Source organism: Ranitomeya imitator, chromosome 3 (genome assembly GCF_032444005.1).
Source record: "Ranitomeya imitator isolate aRanImi1 chromosome 3, aRanImi1.pri, whole genome shotgun sequence".
Taxonomy (NCBI): Eukaryota; Metazoa; Chordata; class Amphibia; order Anura; family Dendrobatidae; genus Ranitomeya; species Ranitomeya imitator.
In genome coordinates, this window is record NC_091284.1 from 400160856 (window position 1) to 400170667 (window position 9812).

Here is a 9812-nt window from a genome sequence, read left to right on the forward strand (position 1 = left end):
ATGGTTTTTCAACACCGTACAAGGCTTGACAATCCTACCTCGGGACAAGGTCCTGAAACTTCGGCAAGAGGTGAAGACCCTTCGCCGGCCAGTCTCACACAATTTGGTTTGGCATGAGGGTCTTAGGGAGAATGGTGGCGACAATAGAAGCAGTGCCTTTTGCGCAGCTCCTTCTTCGCCCTCTCCAGCATGCTCTGTTATCAGCATGGGACAGGAATCCATTCTCTCTCAACCTCAGGTGCCGTCTATCTTTCCAGGTCAGACAGGATCTCTCATGGTGGTCAACGAGTCCATTTCTTCAACAGGGGAAACCTTTTCCCCCAGTCCATTGGCTGGTGGTCATGACAGAAGCCAGCCTTCTAGGTTGGGGAGCGGTATTTTACCGCCACACAGCCCAGGGACGCTGGTCCTCGCAGAAGTCAACCCTCCCGATCAATATGTTGGAGATTTGGGCAATTCGGATGGCATTGCAGCATTTCCATCATCTCCTGGCAGGCCGCCCTGTCCGGATTCAATCGGACAATGCTACAGCGGTGGCATACATAAATCATCAAGGGGGTACCCGCAGCAGGGCGGCCATGCACGAGGTAAAACAGGTCCTCTGCTGGGCTGAGAGGAATCACTCGGTGATTTCGGCAGTCCACATCCCGGACGAGAAAAACGGCTGCGGATTTTCTCAGTCGACAGGGTCTTGCGTTCGGGGAATGGTCTCTACATCCTGAAGTATTTCTGCAGATATGTCAACTCTGGGGGACCCCGGACGTGGACCTGATGGCTTCCGGGAGGAATGCCAAAGTACCCAGGTTTGTCGCCCGATATCGAGATCCACAGGCGATTGCTGTGGACGCGTTAGTTTTGCCTTGGGACCAGTTTCATCTCCCATATCTGTTTCCCCCTCTAGCACTGCTCCCAAAGGTAATCAGAAAGGTCAAGGCAGAAGGAGTTCCAGCTATCCTGGTCGCTCCAGATTGGCCTCGTCGATCATGCTACGTAGACCTAGTGCAGCTGCTCGCCGGAGCTCCGTGGCGGCTTCCGGACCGCCCGGATCTACTTTCGCGGGGCCCAGTCTACCACCAGAACTTAGGGGCCCTGTGTTTAACGGCCTGGCCATTGAATCTTGGATCCTCAAAACAAGAACCAGCAAAGGTCATATAAAATGGGGATCACCAAGCAGCAAGGATTTATGCAAAACAACACAGATTTATTAAGGTGAAACACAGGACATAAACATTTAAAAACATCCTAAAAACAATTTTAAACTGTGCCTATGATAAGGCAAGTGCCTGTACATAGATAGAGGGGGGAAGAAATAAATGAGTATGACTCAAGCTCCTACATGGACAGCATATTCACAAAAGTGCATGCAATGTAAATGATAACAAGACAAAAAATGTACATAGCACCCCTGACGAAGCCACCGCTGTGTGGCGACACGTGTAGGGTATTCGCCTCTTTCTTGTGCCTGCTTTTGCTAGTATCGGGTTATTATACCCAATTGCTTGAGGCGATATGGCCATGTTACATGTGTGCACCTATGCATTTGACCTATGTGGAGTGCAATAGTATGACTCTGTGTCACCTACTTGCATATTTAAGTACTGGGGTTCCCAGGGTTATTATGCCCAGTGTATTTTCTCTGGTATGTACGTTATTATGAAGACCATTGTGGGTGCATAGTTCTATATTTTATCTTTTGTACACAGGCATTGCCACTACTCTGTGTATTTCATCACATGTTGGTTACCCCTTGGTCCAACTATAGATCATATGGTCTTATGTTCAGAGTCTATTACAGTCTATGTATAATCACTTTTGTACTTCAGTACTTACATCTAGGTGTGCAGCCATATAGGGATGATTTGTCTATGTACATTTTTTGTCTTGTTATCATTTACATTGCTTGCACTTTTGTGAATATGCTGTCCATATAGGAGCTTGAGTCATACTCATTTATTTCTTCCCCCCTCTATGTACAGGCACTTGCCTTATTATAGGCACAGTTTAAAATTGTTTTTAGGATGTTTTTAAATGTTTATGTCCTGTGTTTCACCTAAATAAAGCTGTGTTGTTTTGCATAAATCCTTGCTGCTTGGTGATCCCCATTTTATATGACCTTTGCTGTTTCTTGTTTTGCGGATCATATGTAATTCTTAGGTCAAGGTTGGATCCCAGTTCTGTATTTTCTGTGGTGCCCCTATAAATTATCTTTGAATCTTGGATCCTAACACAGGCCGGGTTTTCCCAAGAGCCGCTACCATGATGAGCGCCCGGAAATCCATCTCTGCACGTAGTTATCACACCTGGAAGGTTTTCCTTTCATGGTGTAGAGGGCGTGGGCTCCTGTCCATCCCAAACATTCTTGCGTTTCTCCAGACCGGCCTGGATTCAGGCCTTGCACCGAGTACACTTAGAAGACAGATATCACCCTTGTCGGTACTTTTTTAGCGCAGGATCGCTATTAATCTACAGGTAAAAACTTTCCTACAGGGAGTAGCTCATAAGGTTCCTCCTTACAGAACCCCCTGGATGCTTGGGAACTTAATCTGGTCTTATGTGCCTTGCAGGAAGTTCCTTTCGAACCCCTTCAGGACTTCGCTTTAACTTACATTTCCTGGTAGGTTGTATTCTTGGTGGCTGTTACTTCAATTAGATGGGTAACGGAGCTGGCTGCTTTATCCTGTCGGGCTCCTTTTCTACAGTTCCATCAGGATAAAGTGGTGCTCAGACCAGCACCTTCCTTTTTACCAAAGGTGGTTTCTTCGTTCCACATTAACGAGGACATTGTCTTGCCTTCTTTCTGTCCGGTGCCAACGCACCGTGTGGAAAAAGCTCTCCATACGTTAGACCTAATGAGAGCGCTGAGAAGGTACGTGTCTCGGACAGCACCTTTTCGGCAGACGGATGCGCTGTTTGTCCTCCCTGAGGGTCGCAGGAAGGGTCTTGCGGCCTTGAGATCAACCTTGGCCAGGTGGATACGATCGGCTATTCAGGAGGCCTACCGCGTCAAGGGAGTAGCCGTTCCGGCCGAAATCAAAACGCATTCCACTCGGGCAGTGGGGGCTTCCTGGGCGCTTCGGCACCAGGCTTCAGCAGAACAGGTTTGCAAGGCCGCAACCTGGTCTAGTTTGCATACCTTTTCCAAACTCTATAATGTCCATACTCAGACTTCTGCAGATACAAGTCTGGGTAGAAGGATTCTTCAGGCAGCGGTAGCGCACTTATAGTCGGCAGATGCCTGGATGTTATACCAGTGAGTTAATTCCCCACCCAGGGACTGCTTTAGGACATCCCACAGTCCTGTGTCCCCCTATGAGGCGAAGGAGAAATAGAGATTTTTGTGTTACTCACCGTAAAATCCTTTTCCCCGAGACGCTTATTGGGGGACACAGCTCCCACCCTGTTAGCCAGATGGCTCTTTTCTTTGTTTCATTTTTCTTCTGACTTGTTCAGTCAGTGGGGTTATTTCTAGACATGTTTGTTTTCTGTATTAATGCTGATATGTTTCCTTTTCTCCTACTGCTTTTGCACCAAACTGGATTCGCCTGCGGCCGGTGTCAAGGTGTTATACTGCGGAGGAGGAGCTAAGCTTTTTTTATGTTTACTTAGTGTCAGCCTCCTGGCGCAGTAGCATACACTCACAGTCCACAGTTCTGTGTCCCCCAATGAGCGTCTCGGAGAAAAGGATTTTACGGTGAGTAACACAAAAATCCCTATATTATATAGTCATTAAAAACAGTGATCTATTTCAAGTGTTAATTTCTGTTAATGTTGATGATTATGGCTTACAGCCAATGAAAACCCACATTATCTCAGTAAATTAGAATACTTTATAACACCAGCTTGAAAAATGATTTTAAAATCAGAAATGTTGGCCTACTGAAATGTACAGTATGTTCAGTAAATGCACTCAATACTTGGTCGGGGCTCCTTTTGCATCAATGTGATGTGGCATGGAGGCGATCAGCCTGTGACACGGCTGAGGTGTTATGGAAGCCCAGGTTGCTTTGATAGCAGCCTTCAGCTCGTCTGCATTGTTGGGTCTGGTGTCTCTCCTCTTTCTCTTGACTCAATCTTGCTCAGTCGGGCTCCATGCACGTTCTCGCCACGTGGGCTAAGATTGATTCTGTGAAAGGTCAGGAATCCGCTCAGAAGTACACTGGAGGACCTGGTCAATGACCTGAAGAGAGCTGGGACCACAGTCTCAAACATTACCATTAGTAACACTCAGTCATGGAGTCATGGATTAAAATCCTGCAGGGTACGCAAGATCCCCCTGCTCACGCAGAACATGCCCAGGCCCATTTGAGGTTTGCCAATGACCACAATTTGGATGATCTAGGAGAGGCATGGGAGAAGGTCATGTGGTCGGATGAGACTAAAATAGAACTTTTTGGTATCAATTCCACTCGCCGTGTTTGGAGGAAGAAGGATAAGTGCAACCTCAAGAACACTGTGAAGCATTGCGTGGGCACCTCATACTAAAAATTGGTATGTACATATGTATTCACCCCTTTTGTGATGAAGCCCTTAAAATGGTTTGGTGCTAGCAATTACCTTCATAAATCACATGCTTAGTGAAAGGAAGTCCACCTGTGTGCAATGTCACATGGGCTGTCAGTATATACCACCTTTTCTGAAAGGCCACAGAGGCTGCAACACCATTAACCCCTTAGTGACCAAGTCAAATTTGACCTTAATGACTGGGCCAAATTTTTGAAATCTGACCAGTGTCACTTTATGAAATAATAGCTATGGAACACTTCAACGGATCCCAATGATTTTGAGAATGTTTATTCGTGATATGTTGCACTTCATAATAGTATAATTTGTTCAATATGACTTGCGTTTATTTGTGAAAATATCGGAAATTTGGCAAAAAATTTAAAATTTTTTAAACTTTTAACTCTTAGAAGGTTCTGTTATGGTATGTTTCCACGTTCAGGAAACGCTGCGTGTTTGACGCTGCGTAGAGCCGCAGCGTCAAACACGCAGCGTCCAGATGTTACAGCATAGTGGAGGAGATTTCATAAAATCCCGTCTCCACTATGCATTAAAAGACGCATGCGGCAGACCAGCGAAAACGGACATGCGGCGCGTCTTTTCAGAATGCATGTCCTTACATTGCAGAAACAACGCAAGGACAGTGCAGGTGACCTCAGGTGCAGATTTGGTCAGGATTTTACCTGCATAAAATCCTGACCAAATCCTGATGCAATCCTGAACGTGGACACATACCCTTACACAAAATAGTTAATAAATAACATTTCCCACTTGTCTAATTTACATCTGCATCACTTTTTACACATATTATTTTTATTTTTTTGCAAGGAAGTTAGAAGGGTTCAAAGTTGAAAAGCAATTTCTAATTTTTCCAACACAATTTACAAAACCATTTTTTTAGCGGCCACATCACACGTGAAGTGATTTTGGGTGGTCTATATGGCAGAAAATACCCAAAAGTGACACCGTTCTATAAACTGTACCCATCAAGGTGCTCAACCACATTCAAGAAGTTTATTAACCCTTCAGGTGCTTCACAGGAACTAAAGCAATGTGGAAGGAAAAAAATATTTCACCTTTTTTCACAAAAATGTTACTTTAGCCCCAAACTTTTTTTCACAACTGTCATATGCCAACCTGATGCACTATACACAACAAACCCCCAGGTGCTTTACAGAAGTTTACATCGTAGAGCCATGAAAATAAAAAAATCACATTTTTCCAACAAAAAATGTTCTTTTAGCCCCAATTTTTTTATTTTCAGAAGGGTAAAAGGAGAAAATGGACCAATTTGTTGTGCAATTTTTACTGAGTACGCCGATACCCCATATGTGGGGGGAATACTACTATTTGGGCGCATGGCAGAGCTCGGAAGGGAAGGAGCACTAAATGACTTTTTGATTGCAAAAATGGCTGGAATGGAGATCAGACGCCATGTTGCATTTGAAGAGCCCCTCATGTCTAAACAGTGGAAACCCCCCCCCCTCCCCACACACACAAGAGACTGCATTTTGGAAATTAGACCCGTGAAGGAATGTATCTGTGGCAAGCACCTTGAACCCCCAGGTGCTTCACAGAAGTTTATAATGTAGAGTTGCAAAAATAAAAAAATCACATTTTACCCACAAAAATGTACTTTTAGCCCCACTTTTTATTTTTACAATGGTAACAGGAGAAAATGGACCCCAAAATTTGTTATGCAATTTTTACTGAGTGCACAGAGACCCCATATGTGGAGGAAAACTACTGTTTGGAATGCAAACTTTGATGGAATGGTCTGCGGGTGCCATGTTTGGAGATTCCCAATGTGCCTAAACAGTGAAAAAAAACATAAGTTATCCCATTTTGGAAACTACACCCTTCAAGGGTTTTATCCAGGGGTATAGTGAGTATTTTTAACCCACAGGTACTTCACAGAATTTGATAAAATTAGGTCGTCATATTGAAATTATTTTTTTTTTCATGAAAATGTTGCTTTAGCCCCAAATTGGTACCCAAATTTGTAATTTTCCCAATGTATAATAGGCAAAAATTTACTCCATAATTTGTTGCGCAATTTGTCCCGAACGCGATGATACCATATGTAATCAAAAATTTACTCTTGGGCACATGGCAGGGCTAGGAACGGAATGAGTGCCATTTGCCTTGGATAGATTGTAAATGCCATGTTGCATTTGAAGAGCCCCTGACATGCGTAAACAGCAGAAACCCCACACAAGTGACCCCATTTTGGACACTAGACCCCTCAAGGAATTCATCTATGGGTGTAGTGAGTATTTTGAACTCATAGGTGCCTCAGAATTTTATAAAATTGAGATGTGGAAATATGACATTTTAGTGATAAAATGTAAGTTTTGTATTTGCTGCAAATTTGTCAGGTATACAAGGGTTAATAGTTGAAACTAGACCCCACAATTTATTGCTCAATTTCTCCCGAACGCGGTGATGCCCCATATGTTGTCAGAAATTACTGTTAGGCCACATGTCAGGGCTGAGAAGGAAAGAGCGCTATTTGGCTTTTGAAGCACAGATTTCGCTACAATAGTTTGCGGATGACATTTGGGGAGCCCCGAAGGTGCCAAACAGCAGGAAAACCTCAAAAGTTAACCTATTGTAGAAATTATATCTCTCAATGAATTCATCTACAGCTAGAGTGACTATCTTGTAACATCCATGCCAGGCTTTTGGTCTGGAGAATTGCAAATCTGCCAGTCTAAATTTATACATTGTGTCCCTATATATTGTAGCGCCCCCATACATTGTGCCCAGCTTGTGCTTCTGGCAAGACACACCCTGTTAATTATTAAGTGCTCTCTCCCCACTACAATAAGGACAAAATGGCAGCTTACCGTGGTTTAGGCATGATGGGTCTCAGAAGGAGGGGGCATTTGTATTTGTGAGCACAGAATTCACTGGATTTTATCTGGGGGGTGTGAGCTTTTCCACAGTCTTTGTTCTACTAGTAACGTGGGAACCCCCTATAGTTACACTGACAGATAACAGACATGAGTAGGGGCTGTTTTTTTGCGGGATAAATTGGGATTTTTATTAGTAACATTTTGTGGTACTTAATATGTTTTGATCGCGTCTAGAATAAAGGTACCGTCACACTAGACGATATCGCTAGCGATCCGTGACGTTGCAGCGTCCTCGCTAGCGATATCGTCCAGTGTGACAGGCAGCAACGATCAGGATCCTGCTGTGCTGTCGCTGGTCGGGGAAGAAAGTCCAGAACTTTATTTGGTCGCTGGACTCCCCGCAGACATCGCTGAATCGGCGTGTGTGACACCGATTCAGCGATGTCTTCACTGGTAACCAGGGTAAACATCGGGTAACTAAGCGCAGGGCCGCGCTTAGTAACCCGATGTTTACCCTGGTTACCAGCGTAAAAAAACAAACACTACATACTTACATTCAGCTGTCTGTCCCTTGCCGTCTGGTTCCTGCACTGACTGCTGGCCGTAAAGTGAAAGCAGAGCACAGCCACAGCGGTGAGTCACCGCTGTGTGACTCACCGCTGTGCTGTGCTTTCACTTTCACTTTACGGCCAGCAGTCAGTGCAGGAACCAGACGGCAAGGGACAGACAGCTGAATGTAAGTATGTACTGTTTGTTTTTTTACGCTGGTAACCAGGGTAAACATCGGGTTACTAAGCGCGGCCCTGCGCTTAGTTACCCGATGTTTACCCTGGTTACCGGGGACCTCGGGATCGTTGGTCGCTGGAGAGCTGTCTGTGTGACAGCTCTCCAGCGACCAAACAGCGACGCTGCAGCGATCCGGATCGTTGTCGGTATCGCTGCAGCGTCACTAAGTGTGACGGTACCTTAAGGCTGGGATCACATTCTTGTATTGTACGCTGATCACTTCCTTCGGAGTTTCGGTGTAAATCCCACAAAAATGCAATTAAGATGAAACCCCTTAATACTCTGTTTTGCACCTGTTCCCGTGGTATCCATCTTTGTAAGTGTGCACAGATCTGTACTCATTCACACTTGAGCACAAAAAAGACGCCTAAAATGATGACACTGCTGGAACAGAGACCAGTCCAAAGTTACTCCATCTGCCTCATAAGTGAGTGGTTTCGTCTGGGGTTTTGTCTGAATCACGGTTTTGGGGAATTTACACATAAAAAACCTCGATGTAAGCGCTCAGCAGAGAGTGTAGGATAAATGCGAGCCGAGTCTTATTCCGACTTTTGGGAGGTAGAATGAACAAATAGCAGTACAAGAATAGTTCTTATTTTTATTTTTGCGCTATTCACCATGTGGTATAAGTGATAAGGCAGATTTATTCTTCTATTCAGTGCGATTACAGCGATACCAGATTTATATCATGTTTTTTTTTAGGTTTTGCTTTTCTCACACAGTAAAAATGCTTTTTTTATAAAAAGTAGTCATTCTCATTGCCACATTCTGAGAGCTGTAAGTTTTTTTATTTTTTGGTGAGGAGAGCTGTATGAGGGCTTATTTTTTGCAAGACGAGTTGCAGATTTTTTTTATACCATTTTGGGGTACATAATTTTTTTCATTGCTTTATATTCAGATTTTTAAGACAGAATAAAAACCAGCAATTCAGTTGTTGTTTTTATTTTTTGCACCATTCACTGTGCGGTAAAAGTGATGACCGATTTGTTTGTTCGTCGGTACGATTACAGATTACCAGATTCTTTTTTAAAGATTTTCTATTTTTACATACTTTCTATATATATATATATATATATATATATATATATATATATATATATATAATCGTCTAAGGGGCACTTCTGTCATGGAAATCCCACGTCGCTGATTGGTCGCGGCTGGAGGCACAGTCCGGCAACGAATTCGCCCCTTTCTACTCTGTCAGTGCCCCCTATAGTCAGCACTCACACAGGGTTAATGGCTGCATTACACCGCGTTATGCCGCGGTGTAACGCAGTCCGTTAACGCTGCTATTAAACCTGTGTGACCAACTTTTTACTATTGATGCTGCCTATGCAGTATTAAAAGTAAAAGATCTAATGTTAAAAATAATAAAATTAAAAATCATTATATACTCACCTTCCGTCGCCTTTCCCACTCCTCGCGACGCTCCGGGCCATGCATTGCGGTCTCGCGAGATGATGACCTAGCGGTCTCGCAAGACCGCTATGTCATCATCTCGTGAAACCGCTACGTCATTATCTCACGAGACCGCAATGCATTCTTGGGACCGGAGCGTCGCTATATACTACGTAGGCTGTGTTATATACTGCGTGAGCTGTGTTATATACTGCGTCTCTGTGCTATATACTGCGTGGGCTGTGCAATATATTACATGGCTGGGCAATA